Raw genomic sequence first — 19,235 nt, 5'->3', positions numbered from 1 at the left:
TAGAATCATGCTAGTAACATGCTAATTCATGCTAGAATCATGCTAATAACATGCTAATTCATGCTAGAATCATGCTAACAACATGCTAATTCATGCTAGAATCGTGTTAATTCATGCTAAAATCATGCTAGTAACATGCTAATTCATGTTAAAATCATGCTAGGTACATGCTAATTCATGCTAGAATCATGCTAGTAACATGCTAATTCATGCTAGAATCGTGCTAACAACATGCTAGAATCATGCTAACAACATGCTAATTCATGCTAATAACATGCTAATTCATACTAAAATCATGCTAACAACATGCTAATTCATGCTAAAATCATGCTAGGTACATGCTAATTCATGCTAGAATCATGCTAACAACATGCTATTTCACGTTAAAATCATGCTAATAACATGCTAATCTATCTATCTATCTATCTATCTATCTATCTATCTATCTATCTATCTATCTATCTATCTATCTATCTATCTATCTATCTATCTATCTATCTTTTCATACTTTTTAAAACTGTTTAAACTAAATAAACTATTACCGTCAGGCTTTCACAAGCCAGCCTCAAAGTTTGTTCTCAAACTTTAAGAATCTAGTTATTAGGCTGGCTTGTGTAGCAAGCCAGACTACTGTTATCCTATTAAACTTATTATTAATTTTATTATTCTTCTTCTGAGACTAAAAATTAAACTCTATCTCGTCCTAGGCCTTTCAAGCTATGACCATCAAACTCGGGTCAGACCTCCAAACTATTCTGACTCGAGTTGCTATATCTTTTCCGACTGATCCGACTTTCGGTTTCCCGAAAAACGTCCCGGGACCGTCGGAAAAATCCCATAGACGTAACATTGGATCAAACTTTGTGACCTCATAACTCCGCATCAGAATGTCACACACACTTCTAACTGGGCTCATTTAACTCAGACTATCAAACTGCCAATGACTGACCACCTTTAAACTTTCTGGCCACGCCCTAGCAACCACTTTTGGACCCTAGAAACCGTCCCATAGACTTCCATTGCAAAATACTCTCATTGACTTTACATGGGATCAAACTTTGTGAGCTCATAACTCTGCATCAGACTGTCCTACAGACTAATGGCTGAGCTCATTTAACTCAGTCTAGCCAGCAGCCAATCACTGATGGCCTTTTAACTTTCTAGCCACACCCTAACAACCAGATACTGCACCCTAGCAACTGTCCCATAGACTGCCATTAAATAGGTTCAGACTGATATTGTCATGCTGCAGTGTGATAGAGACATGGGGATTGTTTTTAACTGTTCATACTGGCAAGAAGCTTGTATACATCATCAGTCTAAGCTGTCAATCAACTCCATAGCAACAAAACAGACTAACCTAGCAACGATATGGCACCAGCTATATCTCAGCATCAGAACATCGTAGAGAGGCGGGGGTTGGCTTGTTTGACTCATGCTCGCACACTATCTATCTATCTATCTATCTATCTATCTATCTATCTATCTATCTATCTATCTATCTATCTATCTATCTATCTACATCTTTCTATCTATCTATCTATCTATCTATCTATCTATCTATCTATCTATCTATCTATCTATCTATCTATCTATCTGTCTGTCTGTCTGTCTGTCTGTCTGTCTCTATCTATCTATCTATCTATCTATCTATCTATCTATCTATCTATCTATCTATCTATCTATCTATCTATCATGCTAACAATATGCTAATTCATGCTAGAAACATGCTAGTTACATGCTAATTCATGCTAGAATCATGCTAGTCACATGCTAATTTATACTAGAATCATGCTAACAACATGCTAATTCAGGCTAGAATCATGCTAGTCACATGCTAATTCATGCTAGAATCATGCTAGTCACATGCTAATTTATACTAGAATCATGCTAACAACATGCTAATTCATGCTAGAATCATGCTATTCACATGCTAATTCATGCTAGAATCATGCTAGTAACATGCTAATTGATGTTAGAATCATGCTAACAACATGCTAATTCATGCTAGAATCATGCTAGTAACATGCTAATTCATGCTAGAATCATGCTAACAACATGCTAATTCATGCTAGAATCATGCTAGTAACATGCTAATTCATGCTAGAATCATGCTAACAACATGCTAATTCATGCTAGAATCATGCTAGTAACATGCTAATTTGTGCTAGAATCATGCTAGTAACATGCTAATTTATGCTAGAATCATGCTAGTAGCATGCTAATTCATGCTAGAATCATGCTAAAAACATGCTAATTTATGCTAGAATCATGCTAGTAACATGCTAATTCATGCTAAAATCATGCTAGTCACATGCTAATTCATGCTAGAATCATGCTAGTCACATGCTATTTATACTAGAATCATGCTAACAACATGCTAATTCAGGCTAGAATCATGCTAGTCACATGCTAATTCATGCTAGAATCATGCTAGTCACATGCTAATTCATGCTAGAATCATGCTAACAACATGCTAATTCATGCTAGAATCATGCTATTCACATGCTAATTCATGCTAGAATCATGCTAACAACATGCTAATTCATGATAGAATCGTGCTAGTAACATGCTAATTCATGCTAGAATCATGCTAGTAACATGCTAATTCATGCTAGAATCGTGCTAACACCATGCTAATTTATGCTAGAATCATGCTAGTTACATGCTAATTCATGCTAGAATCATGCTAGTAACATGCTAATTCATGCTAGAATCATGCTAGTAACATGCTAAATCATGCTAGAATCATGCTAACAACATGCTAATTCATGCTAGAATCATGCTAATTAATGCTAAAATTATGCTTGTAACATGCTAATTCATGCTAGAATCATGCTAGTAACATGCTAATTCATGCTAGAATCATGCTAGTAACATACTAATTCATGCTAGAATCGTGCTAACAACATGCTATATCATGCTAGAATCATGCTAGTAACATGCTAATTCATGCTAGAATCGTGCTAGTCACATGCTAATTCATGCTAGAATCGTGCTAACAACATGCTAATTCATGCTAGAATCGTGCTAACAACATGCTAATTCATGCTAGAAACGTGCTAATAACATGCTAATTCATGCTAGAATCATGCTAGTAACATGCCAATTCATGCTAGAATCATGCTAACAACATGCTAATTCATGCTAAAATCATGCTAACAACATTCTAATTCATGCTAAAATCATGCTAGTAACATGCTAATTCATGCTAGAATTATGCTAGCAACATGCTAATTTATGCTAGAATCATGCTAACAACATGCTAATTCATGCTAAAAACATGCTAACAACATGGTAATTCACGCTAGAATCATGCTAACAACATGCTAATTCACGTTAGAATCATGCTAATACCATGGTAATCTATCTATCTATCTATCTATCTATCTATCTATCTATCTATCTATCTATCTATCTATCTATCTATCTATCTATCTATCTATCTATCTATCTATCTATCTATCTATCTTTTCATACTTTTAAAAACTGTTTAAACTAAATTAACTATTACCGTCAGGCTTTCACAAGCCAGCCTCAAAGTTTGTTCTCAAACTTTAAGAATCTAGTTAGGCTGGCTTGTGTAGCAAGCCAGACTACTGTTATCCTATTAAACTTATTATTATTATTCTATATTATTATTCTTCTTCTGAGACTAAAAATTAAACTCTATCTCGTCCTAGGCCTTTCAAGCTATGACCATCAAACTTGGGTCAGACCTCCGAACTATTCTGACTCGAGTTGCTATATCTTTTCCGACTGATCCGACTTTCGGTTTTCCGAAAAACGTCCCGGGACCGTCGGAAAAATCCCATAGACGTAACATTGGATCAAACTTTGCGACCTCATAACTCCGCGTCAGAATGTCACACAGACTTCTAACTAGGCTCATTTAACTCAGACCATCAATCTGCCAATGACTGATCACCTTTAAACTTTCTGGCCACGCCCTAGCAACCACTTTTGGACCCTAGAAACCGTCCCATAGACTTCCATTGCAAAAGACTCTCATTGACTTTACATTGGATCAAACTTTGTGAGCTCATAACTCTGCATCAAACTGTCCTACAGACTAATGGCTGAGCTCATTTAACTCAGTCTAGCCAGCAGCCAATCACCGATGGCCTTTTAACTTTCTAGCCACACCCTAACAACCAGATACTGCACCCTAGCAACTGTCCCATAGACTGCCATTAAAGAGGTTCAGACTGATATTGTCATGCTGCAGTGTGATAGAGACATGGGGGTTGTTTTTAACTGTTCATACTGGCAAGAAGCTTTGATACATCATCAGTCTAAGCTGTCAATCAACTCCATAGCAACAAAACAGACTAACCTAGCAACGATATGACACCAGCTATATCTCAGCATCAGAACATCGTAGAGAGGCGGGGGTTGGCTTGTTTGACTCATGCTCATACACCATCTATCTATCTATCTATCTATCTATCTATCTATCTATCTATCTATCTATCTATCTATCTATCTATCTATCTATCTATCTATCTATCTATCTATCTATCTACATCTTTCTATCTATCTATCTATCTATCTATCTATCTATCTATCTATCTATCTATCTATCTATCTACATCTATCTATCTATCTATCTATCTATCTATCTATCTACATCTTTCTATCTATCTATCTATCTATCTATCTACATCTATCTATCTATCTATCTATCTATCTGTCTGTCTGTCTGTCTGTCTGTCTGTCTGTCTGTCTGTCTATCTATCTATCTATCTATCTATCTATCTATCTATCTATCTATCTACCTCTTTCTATCTATCTATCTATCTATCTATCTATCTATCTATCTATCTATCTATCTATCTATCTATCTATCATGCTAACAATATGCTAATTCATGCTAGAAACATGCTAGTTACATGCTAATTTATACTAGAATCATGCTAGTAACATGCTAATTCATGCTAGAATCATGCTAACAACATGCTAATTCATGCTAGAATCATGCTAGTAACATGCTAATTCATGCTAGAATCATGCTAACAACATGCTAATTCATGCTAGAATCATGCTAGTAACATGCTAATTCATGCTAGAATAATGCTAGTAACATGCTAATTTATGCTAGAATCATGCTAGTAACATGCTAATTCATGCTAAAATCATGCTAGTAACATGCTAATTCATGCTAGAATCATGCTAACAACATGCTAATTCATGCTAGAATCATGCTAGTAGCATGCTAATTCATGCTAGAATCATGCTAACAACATGCTAATTTATGCTAGAATCATGCTAGTAACATGCTAATTCATGCTAAAATCATGCTAGTAACATGCTAATTCATGCTAGAATCATGCTAGCACCATGCTAATTCATGCTAGAATCATGCTAGCAGCATGCTAATTCATGCTAGAATCATGCTAGTAGCATGCTAATTCATGCTAGAATCATGCTAACAACATGCTAATTTATGCTAGAATCATGCTAGTAACATGCTAATTCATGCTAAAATCATGCTAGTAACATGCTAATTCATGCTAGAATAATGCTAGTAACATGCTAATTCATGCTAGAATCATGCTAGTAACATGCTAATTCATGCTAGAATCATGCTAACAACATGCTAATTTATGCTAGAATCATGCTAGTAACATGCTAATTCATGCTAAAATCATGCTAGTAACATGCTAATTCATGCTAGAATCATGCTAACAACATGCTAATTCATGCTAGAATCATGCTAGTAACATGCTAATTCATGCTAGAATAATGCTAGTAACATGCTAATTTATGCTAGAATCATGCTAGTAACATGCTAATTTATGCTAAAATCATGCTAGTAACATGCTAATTCATGCTAGAATAATTCTAACAACTTGTTAATTCATGCTAGAATCATGCTAACAAGATGCTAATTCATGCTAGAATCATGCTAGTAGCATGCTAATTCATGCTAGTAACATGCTAATTTACGCTAAAATCATGCTAGTAACATGCTAATTAATGCTAGAATCATGTTAAAAACATGCTAATTCATGCTAGAATCATGCCAATAACATGCTAATCTATCTATCTATCTATCTATCTATCTATCTATCTATCTATCTATCTATCTATCTATCTATCTATCAATCTATCTATCTATCTATCTATCTATCTATCTTTTCATAGTTTTAAAAACTGTTTAAACTAAATAAACTATTACCGTCAGGCTTTCACAAGCCAGCCTCAAAGTTTGTTCTCAAACTTTAAGAATCTAGTTCTATATTATTCTTCTTCTGAGACTAAAAATTAAACTCTATCTCGTCCTAGGCCTTTCAAGCTATGACCATCAAACTCGGGTCAGACCTCCGAACTATTCTGACTCGAGTTGCTATATCCTTTCCGACTGATCCGACTTTCGGTTTTCCGAAAAACGTCCCGGGACCGTCGGAAAAATCCCATAGACGTAACATTGGATCAAACTTTGTGACCTCATAACTCCGCATCAGAATGTCACACAGACTTCTAACTGGGCTCATTTAACTCAGACTATCAAACTGCCAATGACTGACCACCTTTAAACTTTCTGGCCACGCCCTAGCAACCACTTTTGGACCCTAGAAACCGTCCCATAGACTTCCATTGCAAAATACTCTCATTGACTTTGCATGGGATCAAACTTTGTGAGCTCATAACTCTGCATCAGACTGTCCTACAGACTAATGATTGAGCTCATTTAACTCAGTCTAGCCAGCAGCCAATAACTGATGTCCTTTTAACTTTCTAGCCACACCCTAACAACCAGATACTGCACCCTAGCAACTGTCCCATAGACTGCCATTAAAGAGGTTCAGACTGATATTGTCATGCTGCAGTGTGATAGAGACATGGGGGTTGTTTTTAACTGTTCATACTGGCAAGAAGCTTTGATACATCATCAGTCTAAGCTGTCAATCAACTCCATAGCAACAAAACAGACTAACCTAGCAACGATATAACAGCAGCTATATCTCAGCATCAGAACATCGTAGAGAGGCGGGGGTTGGCTTGTTTGACTCATGCTCGCACACCATCTATCTATCTATCTATCTATCTATCTATCTATCTATCTATCTATCTATCTATCTATCTATCTATCTATCTATCTATCTATCTACTGTTTTAATCTATCTATCTATCTATCTATCTATCTATCTATCTATCTATCTATCTATCTATCTATCTATCTATCTATCTATCTATCTATCTATCTATCTATCTATCTATAAACTGCTTCTATCTATCTATCTATCTATCTATCTATCTATCTATCTATCTATCTATCTATCTATCTATCTATCTATCTATCTATCTATCTATCTATCTATCTATCTATCTATCTATCCATCATGCTAACAACATGCTAATTCATGCTAGAATCATGCTAGTTACATGCTAATTCATGCTAGAATCATGCTAGTCACATGCTAATTCATGCTAGAATCATGCTAGTCACATGCTAATTCATGTTAGAAACATGCTAATTCATGCTAGAATCATGCTAGTTACATGCTAAATCATGTTAGAATAATGCTAACAACATGCTAATTCGTGCTAGAATCATGCTAGTAGCATGCTAATTCATGTTACAATCATGCTAACAACATGCTAATTCATGCTAGAATTATGCTAGGAACATGCTAATTCATGCTAGAATCATGCTAACAACATGCTAATTTAAGCTAGAATCATGCTAGTCACATGCTAATTCATGCTAGAATCATGCTAGTCAAATGCTAATTCATTCTAGAATCATGCTAACAACATGCTAATTCATGCTAGAATCATGCTAGTAACATGCTAATTCATGCTAGAATCATGCTAGTAACATACTAATTCATGCTAGAATCATGCTAACAACATGCTAATTCATGCTAGAATCATGCTAGTAACATGCTAATTCTTGCTAGAATCATGCTAACAAGATGCTAATTCATGCTAGAATCGTGCTAATTCATGCTAAAATCATGCTAGTAACATGCTAATTCTTGATAAAATCAAGCTAGGTACATGCTAATTCATGCTAGAATCATGCTAGTAACATGCTAATTCATGCTAGAATCGTGCTAGTAACATGCTAATTCCAACTAGAATCATGCTAGTAACATGCTAATTCATGCTAGAATCATTCTAGTAACATGCTAATTCATGCTAGAATCATGCTAGTAACATGCTAATTCATGCTAGAATCGTGCTAATAACATGCTAAATCATGCTAGAATCATGCTAATAACATGCTAAATCATGCTAGAATCATGCTAACAACATGCTAATTCATGCTAGAATCATGCTAACAACATGCTAATTCATGCTAGAATCATGCTAACATTATGCTAATTCATGCTAGAATCATGCTAACAAAATCTATCTATCTATCTATCTATCCATCTATCCATCTATCCATCTATCTATCTATCTATCTATCTATCTTTTCATACTTTTTAAAACTGTTTAAATAAACTATTACCGTCAGGCTTTCACAAGCCAGCCTCAAAGTTTGTTCTCAAACTTTAAGAATCTAGTTATTATGGTGGCTTGAAAAGCCAACATACTGTTATCTCACTTAAACTTATTATTATTCTGCTTCTTTCTTCTGAGACTAATTTTAAAGTCTATCTCCTCCTAACCCTTTCAAGCTTCATACCTCAAACTTTCGTCAAACCTTCAAACTGGTCTGACTCGGGTTGCTATATCTTTTCCGACTGATCCGACTTTCGGTTTTCCGAAAAACGACCCGGAAAATTCCCAAAATTCCCATTGACTTAACATTGGGTCAAACTTTGTGACCTCATAACTCTGCATTAGACTGTCCTACAGACTTCTAACTGGGCTCATTTAACTCAGTCTAGCCAGCAGCCAATAACTGATGACCTTTAAACTTACTAGCCACTCCCTAGCAACCACTTTTGGCACCCTAGCAACTGTCCCATAGACTTCCATTGTAAAAGACTGCCATTGACTTAACATTGAGTCAACCTTTGTGAGCTCATAACTCTGCATCAGACTGTCCTACAGACTAGAGTCAGGCCCCATTCAACTCAGTCTAGTCAGCAGCCAATCACTGATGACCTTTAGACTTACTAGCCACTCCCTAGCAACCACTTATGGCACCCTAGCAACTGTCCCGTAGACTTCCATTCAAAAGACTCTCATTGACTTAACATGGGATCAAACTTTGTGAGCTCATAACTCTGCATCAGACTGTCATACAGACTAATGGCTGAGCTCATTTAACTCAGTCTACCAAACTGCCAATAACTGATGAGCTTTTAACTTTCTAGCCACACCCCTAACTACCACATACTGCACCCTAGCAACTGTCCCGTAGACTTCCATTACAAAAGACTCTCATTGACTTAACATGGGATCAAACTTTGTAAGCTCATAACTCTGCATCAGACTGTCATAGAGACTAATGGCTGAGCTCATTTAACTCAGTCTAGCCAGCAGCCAATCACTGATGGCCTTTTAACTTTCTAGCCACACCCCTAACTACCACATACTGCACCCTAGCAACTGTCCTATAGAATGTAATTAGCTGTGCTATCAAATGCTTATAATTCTAACATGCTAATGACATGCCAATCATGCTAGCAACATGCTACTCATATGCTAATCATGCTAATGACATGCTAACTCATACTGGAAACATGCTAATGACATGCTAATTTGTACTAGAATCATGCTAGTAACATGCTAATTCAAACTAGACTCATGTTAATAACTGGCCTACATGCATATCTTTGCATAGCAGTGTCCTATTGACTTGGGGGATGGCTCATCTGACTCAGACAACCAATGAGCATCTCAATATGATAATGAAGCTCACAAGCCACGCCCCCAAATTGATTCCATAGACTTCCATTAAAATAGGCCAAGATGCATATCTTTGCATAGCAGTGTCATAGAGACATGGGGGTTGGTTCATTCGACTAAGACAACCAACCACATTCAAGTTCACTCTGTAACCTCGCCCATAGCAACAAAACAGAGTACCCTAGCAACCATTCATCAACAGCTATATCTCAGCATCAGAACATCGTAGAGACTTGGAGATTGGCTCGTTTGACTCATGCTAGCAAACGGAACTTCCTATATGCTACACATGCTAGCAGTGACTAGCTACATGCTAATATTGACTAGCCCAGTACTGTAACTTGCTAGAAATGCTTACTAAGTATAAATGTTTTATCAATCATGTATGTGAGGCTTGCCTAGTAACCAACCAGGGTACCCTAGCAACTGCCTAGCAACCACCCAAATTACCCTAGCAACCGCCTAGCAACCACCTAGCAACGGCCTAGTAATGCCTTAGTAAGGGCCTAGCGACCACTCAGGACACCCTAGCAACCGCCTAGCAACGCCTTAGCAACCACTCAGAATACCTTAGCAACCACCTAGCAACACCTTAGCAACCACCTAGCAACCACTTGGGACACCTTAGCAACCGCCTAGCAACACCTTAGCAACCACCTAGCAACCACTCAGAACACCCTAGCAACTGCCTAGCAACGCCTTAGCAACCACCTAGCAACCACTCAGGACACCCTAGCAACCACCTAGCAACACCTTAGCAACCACCTAGCAACCACTCAAGACACCCTAGCAACCACCTAGCAACGCCTTAGTAACCACTCAGAACACCCTAGCAACCATCTAGCAACTACTTAGGACACCTTAGCAACCACCTAGCAACACCTTAGCAACCACCTAGCAACCACTCAGAACACCCTAGCAACCGCCTAGCAACACCTTAGCAACTACCTAGCAACCACTTAGGACACCCTAGCAACCCCCTAGCAACACCTTAGCAACCACCTAGCAACCACTTAGGACACCCTAGCAACCGCCTAGCAACACCTTAGCAACCACCTAGCAACACCTTAGCAACCACCTAGCAACCACTCAGGACACCTTAGCAACCACCTAGCAACACCTTAGCAACCACCTAGCAACCACTCAGAACACCCTAGCAACCGCCTAGAAACACCTTAGCAACCACCTAGCAACCACTCAGGACACCCTAGCAACCACCTAGCAACACCTTAGCAACCACTCAGAATACCCTAGCAACCACCTAGCAACCACTTAGGACACCTTAGCAACCACCTAGCAACACCTTAGCAACCACTCAGAACACCCTAGCAACCGCCTAGCAACACCATAGCAACCACCTAGCAACCACTCAGAATACCCTAGTGACCACCTTGCAACACCTTAGTAACCACTTAGCAACTAGTCAGAACACCTTAGCAACTGCCTAGCACCACCTTAGCAACCACCTAGCAACCACTCAAAACACCCTAGCAACCGTCTAGCAACACCCTAGCAACCACCTAGCAACTAGTCAGACCACCTTAGCAACTGCCTTGCACCACCTTAGCAACCACCTAGCAACCACTTAAAACACCCTAGCAACCGCCTAGTAAAATGCTAATTCATGCTAGAATCATGCTAACAACATGCTAATTCATGCTAGAATCATGCTAGTAACATGCTAATTTATGCTAGATTTATGCTAACAACATGCTAATTCATGCTAGAATCATGCTAGTAACATGCTAATTCATGCTAGAATCATGCTAACAACATGCTAATTCATGTAAGAATCATGCTACTAACATGCTAATTCATGCTAGAATTATCCTAGTAGCATGCTAATTCATGCTAGAATCATGCTAGTAACATGCTAATTCAACCACTTCAAACTTTCAGATTCGGCTTTTCAAGCCACCATAAAGTTTGTCCTCAAACTTTAATATCTAGTTCTTCTTCTTCTTTCTTCTGAGACTAATTTTAAAGTCTATCTCCTCCTAACCCTTTCAAGCTTCATACCTCAAACTTTCGTCAAACCTTCAAACTGGTCTGACTCGGGTTGCTATATCTTTTCCGACTGATCCGACTTTCGGTTTTCCGAAAAACGACCCGGAAAATTCCCAAAATTCCCATTGACTTAACATTGGGTCAAACTTTGTGACCTCATAACTCTGCATCAGACGTTCCTACAGACTTCTAACTGGGCTCATTTAACTCAGTCTAGCCAGCAGCCAATAACTGATGACCTTTAAACTTACTAGCCACTCCCTAGCAACCACTTTTGGCACCCTAGCAACTGTCCCATAGACTTCCATTGTAAAAGACTGCCATTGACTTAACATTGAGTCAACCTTTGTGAGCTCATAACTCTGCATCAGACTGTCCTACAGACTAGAGTCAGGCCTCATTCAACTCAGTCTAGTCAGCAGCCAATCACTGATGACCTTTAGACTTACTAGCCACTCCCTAGCAACCACTTATGGCACCCTAGCAACTGTCCCGTAGACTTCCATTCAAAAGACTCTCATTGACTTAACATGGGATCAAACTTTGTGAGCTCATAACTCTGCATCAGACTGTCATACAGACTAATGGCTGAGCTCAATTAACTCAGTCTAGCCAGCAGCCAATCACTGATGGCCTTTTAACTTTCTAGCCACACCCCTAACTACCACATACTGCACCCTAGCAACTGTCCCGTAGACTTCCATTACAAAAGACTCTCATTGACTTAACATGGGATCAAACTTTGTGACCTCATAACTCTGCATCAGACTGTCATAGAGACTAATGGCTGAGCTCATTTAACTCAGTCTAGCCAGCAGCCAATCACTGATGGCCTTTTAACTTTCTAGCCACACCCCTAACTACCACATACTGCACCCTAGCAACTGTCCTATAGAATGTAATTAGCTGTGCTATCAAATGCTTACATGCATATCTTTGCATAGCAGTGTCCTATTGACTTGGGGGATGGCTCATCTGACTCAGACAACCAATGAGCATCTCAATATGATAATAAAGCTCACAAGCCACGCCCCCAAATTGATTCCATAGACTTCCATTAAAATAGGCCAAGATGCATATCTTTGCATAGCAGTGTCATAGAGACACGGGGGTTGGTTCATTAGACTAAGACAACCAACCACATTCAAGTTAACTCTGTAACCTCGCCCATAGCAACAAAACAGAGTACCCTAGCAACCATTCATCAACAGCTATATCTCAGCATCAGAACATCGTAGAGACTTGGAGATTGGCTCGTTTGACTCATGCTAGCAAACGAAACTTCCTATATGCTACACATGCTAGCAGTGACTAGCTACATGCTAATATTGACTAGCCAAGTACTGTAACTTGCTAGAAATGCTTACTAAGTATAAATGTTTTATCAAGCATGTATGTGAGGCTTGCCTAGTAACCAACCAGGGTACCCTAGCAACTGCCTAGCAACCACCCAAATTACCCTAGCAACCGCCTAGCAACCACCTAGCAACGGCCTAGTAATGCCTTAGTAAGGGCCTAGCGACCACTCAGGACACCCTAGCAACCGCTTAGCAACCACTCAGAATACCTTAGCAACCACCTAGCAACACCTTAGCAACCACCTAGCAACCACTTGGGACACCTTAGCAACCACCTAGCAACACCTTAGCAACCACCTAGCAACCACTCAGAACACCCTAGCAACTGCCTAGCAACGCCTTAGCAACCACCTAGCAACCACTCAGGACACCCTAGCAACCACCTAGCAACACCTTAGCAACCACCTAGCAACCACTCAGGACACCCTAGCAACCACCTAGCAACGCCTTAGCAACCACTCAGAACACCCTAGCAACCATCTAGCAACCACTTAGGACACCTTAGCAACCACCTAGCAACACCTTAGCAACCACTCAGAACACCCTAGCAACCGCCTAGCAACACCTTAGCAACCACCTAGCAACCACTTAGGACACCCTAGCAACCGCCTAGCAACACCTTAGCAACCACCTAGCAACACCTTAGCAACCACCTAGCAACCACTCAGGACACCTTAGCAACCACCTAGCAACCACTCAGAACACCCTAGCAACCGCCTAGCAACACCTTAGCAACCACCTAGCAACCACTCAGGACACCTTAGCAACCACCTAGCAACACCTTAGCAACCACCTAGCAACCACTCAGAACACCCTAGCAACCGCCTAGCAACACCCTAGCAACCACCTAGCAACGCCTTAGCAACCACTCAGAATACCCTAGCAACCACCTAGCAACCACTTAGGACACCTTAGCAACCACCTAGCAACACCTTAGCAACCACTCAAAACACCCTAGCAACCGCCTAGCAACACCTTAGCAACCACCTAGCAACCACTCAGAATACCCTAGCGACCACCTTGCAACACCTTAGTAACCACTTAGCAACTAGTCAGAACACCTTAGCAACTGCCTAGCACCACCTTAGCAACCACCTAGCAACCCCTCAAAACACCCTAGCAACCGTCTAGCAACACCCTAGCAACCACCAAGCAAATAGTCAGACCACCTTAGCAACTGCCTTGCACCACCTTAGCAACCACCTAGCAACCACTTAAAACACCCTAGCAACCGCCTAGTAAAATGCTAATTCATGCTAGAATCATGCTAACAACATGCTAATTCATGCTAGAATCATGCTAGTAACATGCTAATTTATGCTAGATGTATGCAAACAACATGCTAATTCATGCTAGAATCATGCTAGTAACATGCTAATTCATGCTAGAATCATGCTAACAACATGCTAATTCATGTAAGAATCATGCTACTAACATGCTAATTCATGCTAGAATTATCCTAGTAGCATGCTAATTCATGCTAGAATCATGCTAGTAACATGTTAATTCATGCTAGAATCACGCTTACAACATGCTAATTCATGCTAGAATCATGCTAGTAACATGCTAATTCATGCTAGAATCATGCTAACAACATGCTAATTCATGTAAGAATCATGCTACTAACATGCTAATTCATGCTAGTAATATGTTAACTCAAGCTAAAATCATACTAACATTCTATTTACACTTTAAAACCACTTCAAACTTTCAGATTCGGCTTTTCAAGCCACCATAAAGTTTGTCCTCAAACTTTAATATCTAGTTTTTTTTTATTATTCACAACGTTTGTGAAGTCTAAATGTAGACTGTCTCAAACTGAATGAGTGTTATTTTTGTTGTAGGTGTGTTGGTGTAAAAATTGATGCTGACTGGTTAGTACTGCATTTTTAACCATAACAATAATGATTTATATTTAGCATTGCATCTATTGTCATTTTACCAAGAATGTGTTTGCTCTTTCAGAACTCAGGCAGTTGTGCTGGACCCTCTGTACCTTATACAGGAGATGACAGTAAACTTTCAAGTTTAAGAGGTAAAATGTTCAGGGTTTTTCTGTTTGATTTTGAGTGTTTTGTAGATATAATGTTCACTGATATATGATATAAGATTTGCTTTATGTTTATGTTGTCATTTTGGTTATAAGTACAAGGTACAGGTACATTTTCACAGCAATCTAAATTAAAATCTTAAATCTTACATTCAATCCAAACTGAATTTAAATTAATATGGACAAATTAAATAAAATACACCTGGGATTTTAAATGTTTTCATTTTTTTGTTATTTACAAAGTTTAAAGTTTAAAAGTAGACTACCTGCTGCATGTTTCAAACTGAATGAGTGTTATTTTTGTTGTAGGTGTGTTGGTGTAAAAAGTGATGCTGACTGGTCAGTACTGCATTTTTTAACCAAAAAAATAAACAATGATTTATATTTAGCATTGCATCTATTGTAATTTTACCAAGAATGTGTTTGCTCTTTCAGAACTCAGGCAGTTGTGTTGGACCCTCTGTACCTTATACAGGAGATGACGGTAAACTTTGAAGTTTAAGAGGTAAAATGTTCAGCATTTTTTCTGTTTGGTTTTAAGTGTTTTGTACATATAAGGTTCACTGATATTTTGCTTTGTTGACTTCCAGGTTCTGTAATTTTGGTTATAAGTACAAGGTACAGGTACATTTTCACAGCAATCTAAATAAAAATATTAAATCTTACGTTCAATCCAAACTAAATTTGAATTGATATAGACAAATGAAATAAAATACAGCTGGGGTTTTAAATGTTTTGATTTTTTTATTATTCACAAAGTATGTAAAGTATAAAAGTAGACTACGTTGCATGTTTCAAACTGAATGAGTGTTATTTTTGTTGTAGGTGTGTTGGTGTAAAAATTGATGCTGACTGGTCAGTACTTCATTTTTATAAATAATACAAAAAATAAAAATAAAAAAAGATTTATATTTAGCATTGCATCTATTGTCATTTTACCAAGAATGTGTTTGCTCTTTCAGAACTCGGGCAGTTGTGCTGGACCATCTGTACTTAGTACAGGGGATGACAGTAAACATTCAAGCTTAAGAGGTAAAATGGTCAGGGTTTTTTTTTGATATTGATGCTTTTATTTTTATTATTTGGCAAAACCAATTTCTTGTACCTATATTTTTACTAAGTATTTACATGAACACATTTTGCTTCAGTAATTTAGAATTTTGTTAACATGTATTCAAACTAAAAAGTACTGGGTTGATGTGGGTGTTTTATCTGGGTTTTTTAAGCTGCTACTGTAATCTGTTAAATAAACCAAGCAGTTATTTATTATTATTATTTATTTTTGCATCATTTGAAATGTTACAAGTTCTTTATTTTGGTAATGTCTACTTAAAGTGATAAGGAAATAACTGGTCCACTGCTGAATCTCTTTTCTTTTCTCTCTTAGCCACCTGATGATGAGAGAGACAATTTCAATGTGGGCATCTTGATGGTGAGCCAGGCCTTCATGCTAATTTTGTAACCGTTTAATCTATTTAGCGTCATTGTAATAACATTATTTCAGGATGCAAAACTGGCTAAAAATCAAATTTAAATTTCAACATTAATTGTATGATAGTGTGATTGATTTAACATTTTATTTAATGTTGGGTTCATTGTAAAAAAAAAAAAAAAAAGATTTAATTTTGGTTGAATAAATGCTGATTTTGGGACAGTTTTGTCTATTTATCATCATAGAATTACCATTATTTCAGGGTGGAAAACTGCCTAAAAATCAGTGGTGACTTTTTAACGTTGTTTCAATGATAGTTTGATTGATGTTTTAACATTTATTCAATGTTAATTTAACGTAGGTTTGCTCTCTGGGTAAGAACTAACTTAAAAAATGCGAAAAACTTATGTATGTGCCACTTGACTTTTGTATCACATGTTATTGGCATGTTATGGAATTTAACTATGGCAAATAAGTGAGAGGAGATGGAAAGCTATGATGTCTACACGTTTTCCTGAAACATTTTCAAGGTCAATTCTTTCTTGTATAAAGATAGTGGAAAAGAAAGAAATGTAAAACAAAATGGTTTGTCATTTTTTTAAATTTTGTTTTCTTTCCTTTATTGTTTTTTTTTTTTTGCCTTATTTTTGTTCTTGCACTATAATTATTTCTTGTAATATTTGATTAAGTAAATATATATATTTTAATTTCTTTTAAATTATGTAGCAGACATGTATTTGAATAATTTTACATAATAATTATAATATTTATAATATTATTTATAATATTAATAATTTAACATATAGGTGTGCATATATGTACCCGTATATGTACATGTAATATAGGAAAACAGCCAATTTTATATTTGTCACATATTTCAAAAACCTAAATCAAAACCTATATTAAACCATATGTTTATATAGGTTCTTTCCATGTGGACGTGTACAAGACCCAACACACAACTCACTTTTCTTTTTTTCAGAAGAAGAGTCCATAGTCACAATAACAAGATCATTGGGCTGTCCCCTAATTGTGGTGAGCTACATGTTTAGTCTCTTATGTGCTAAACATTATGTAGCCTAAGAAAGCAGCCCTGACTCTGGAGTTTATATGAAGGTCTGTTTTTACATTTTTAAGTTTATTTCATTTTTATAATACAAGTAAGTTGATACATGTTTGTTGTATTTACAACAGGAGCATGCTGAGTAACTATCCAGAATGTAGGTCCAAAGCAGAAAAAAGAGCACCAAGCAGAAACATACCATCTAAACTCCTTCGATTCCTGTCAGACCAGAAAGACTTTCAGAATCCTTGGAAGATTTAAAGGTAATTAAGCACACCAGTAATACTTTATAATAACTAAACACTATTGATTAATTTATTAAGCATTAGCAAAAAGTTCTGTTAAGCATTAACTCTACATTAATAGACCTTAGTATACAGTTTATAACTACAGCTGCAAATGCTGTAATCTTGACTTATAAGCACATCTATAATATGCTTAATGATTTTGTTTTTATATTTTGTTAATGATTAATTTTTCATTACTAAATTTAGTATAGCATTATTTACAAACCAGTGATTTAAGAATAGTTGGTGTATTTTTTTTCTAATCATTCAGAATGTGTAAGTAAATGGTTAATAAACTATTCAAACTAACATTTATATATCTTATTATTCAGGCATATAGTAATAGTTAGGCAGCACAGTGGCTAGCACTGTTGCCTCACAGCAAATAGAGCTCTGGGTGCTTAGGTTTCCCCCACAGTCCAAAGACATAAGCTATAGGGAAATTGATTAACTAAATTGGCTGTAGTGTATGAGTGTGTTTGTAAATAAGTGTGTATGGGTGTTTCCAAGGGCGTACTCATGCTATGCACATTTTCTTTTAAACTGGAAGCGTGCTTGTCTCCCCCGACGACCTGCACTCACATTTCATTCGAGCCTGAGCATGCTTACATCATCAATAACGCACTGTTCAGTTTAACAAGTGCTCTCACTCAGCACAGTGGAGATTTCTTTATATTGTTATATCGTTTTAGTTGTTCAATATGCAGTGACACGCAGTCAAATATTTCGCCGAACAGATCAGCCACTTTTGACGCTCATAAACAATCAAAGTCAACGTGCTGCAGGTACTAGGAGGTTTGCTAAAGGTGCAGCTGTTGTGCAGTGAGGGGTTTGTGTCTTTAATCTATGACAGTTTGCAAGGGACTTTGATTTGGATAAATTAATCACTATTACTGTTCAATGAACGCAAACCCCTTACTGCACCACAGCTGCGCCTTTAGCAAACCTCCTATTCCTGCAGCACAAGGAATTTATGATTGTTTATTAACATCAAAAGTGGCTGATCTGTTCGGCGAAATATTTGACAGCGTGTTACTGCATCCCAAATGACTAAAACAATATAACTAAAGAATTCTCCTCCGTGCTGAGAGCACTTCCTAAACTAAACAGCGCATCATCGATGATGTAAGAGTGCTCAGGCTCGAATGCAATGTGAGTGTGGGACGTCAGGGGAGACGGGAGGGAAGACAAGAGTGCTTCGGCCTGGTTTAAGGCAACTATACAT

The 19,235-nt window shown here is 37.6% G+C and overlaps 1 protein-coding gene and 2 long non-coding RNA genes across 14 annotated transcripts in view; 2 read left to right on the top strand and 1 right to left on the bottom strand.

The window, feature by feature from the left end:
* shha (sonic hedgehog signaling molecule a) overlaps nt 1-19,235 on the bottom strand; it is a 139,798-nt gene that overhangs the window by 49,343 nt on the left and 71,220 nt on the right. The window lies entirely within an intron of this gene.
* The window catches only part of LOC137490296 (uncharacterized), a 131,521-nt gene that overhangs the window by 42,908 nt on the left and 69,378 nt on the right, over nt 1-19,235 (top strand). The window lies entirely within an intron of this gene.
* Nucleotides 1-19,235, top strand: part of LOC101886339 (uncharacterized) — a 44,454-nt gene that overhangs the window by 22,998 nt on the left and 2,221 nt on the right. Inside the window, exons 3-12 of the long non-coding RNA XR_002459152.3 lie at nt 15,023-15,052; nt 15,144-15,213; nt 15,538-15,567; nt 15,664-15,733; nt 15,819-15,846; nt 16,054-16,083; nt 16,191-16,260; nt 16,616-16,660; nt 17,643-17,776; nt 17,855-17,986. This is a non-coding gene — a long non-coding RNA (uncharacterized lncRNA). The remainder of the gene's footprint in view (nt 1-15,022; nt 15,053-15,143; nt 15,214-15,537; nt 15,568-15,663; nt 15,734-15,818; nt 15,847-16,053; nt 16,084-16,190; nt 16,261-16,615; nt 16,661-17,642; nt 17,777-17,854; nt 17,987-19,235) is intronic.

The sequence above is a fragment of the Danio rerio genome, chromosome 7 (genome assembly GCF_049306965.1).
Source record: "Danio rerio strain Tuebingen ecotype United States chromosome 7, GRCz12tu, whole genome shotgun sequence".
Taxonomy (NCBI): Eukaryota; Metazoa; Chordata; class Actinopteri; order Cypriniformes; family Danionidae; genus Danio; species Danio rerio.
This window is presented reverse-complemented; position numbering and strand designations above follow the sequence as displayed.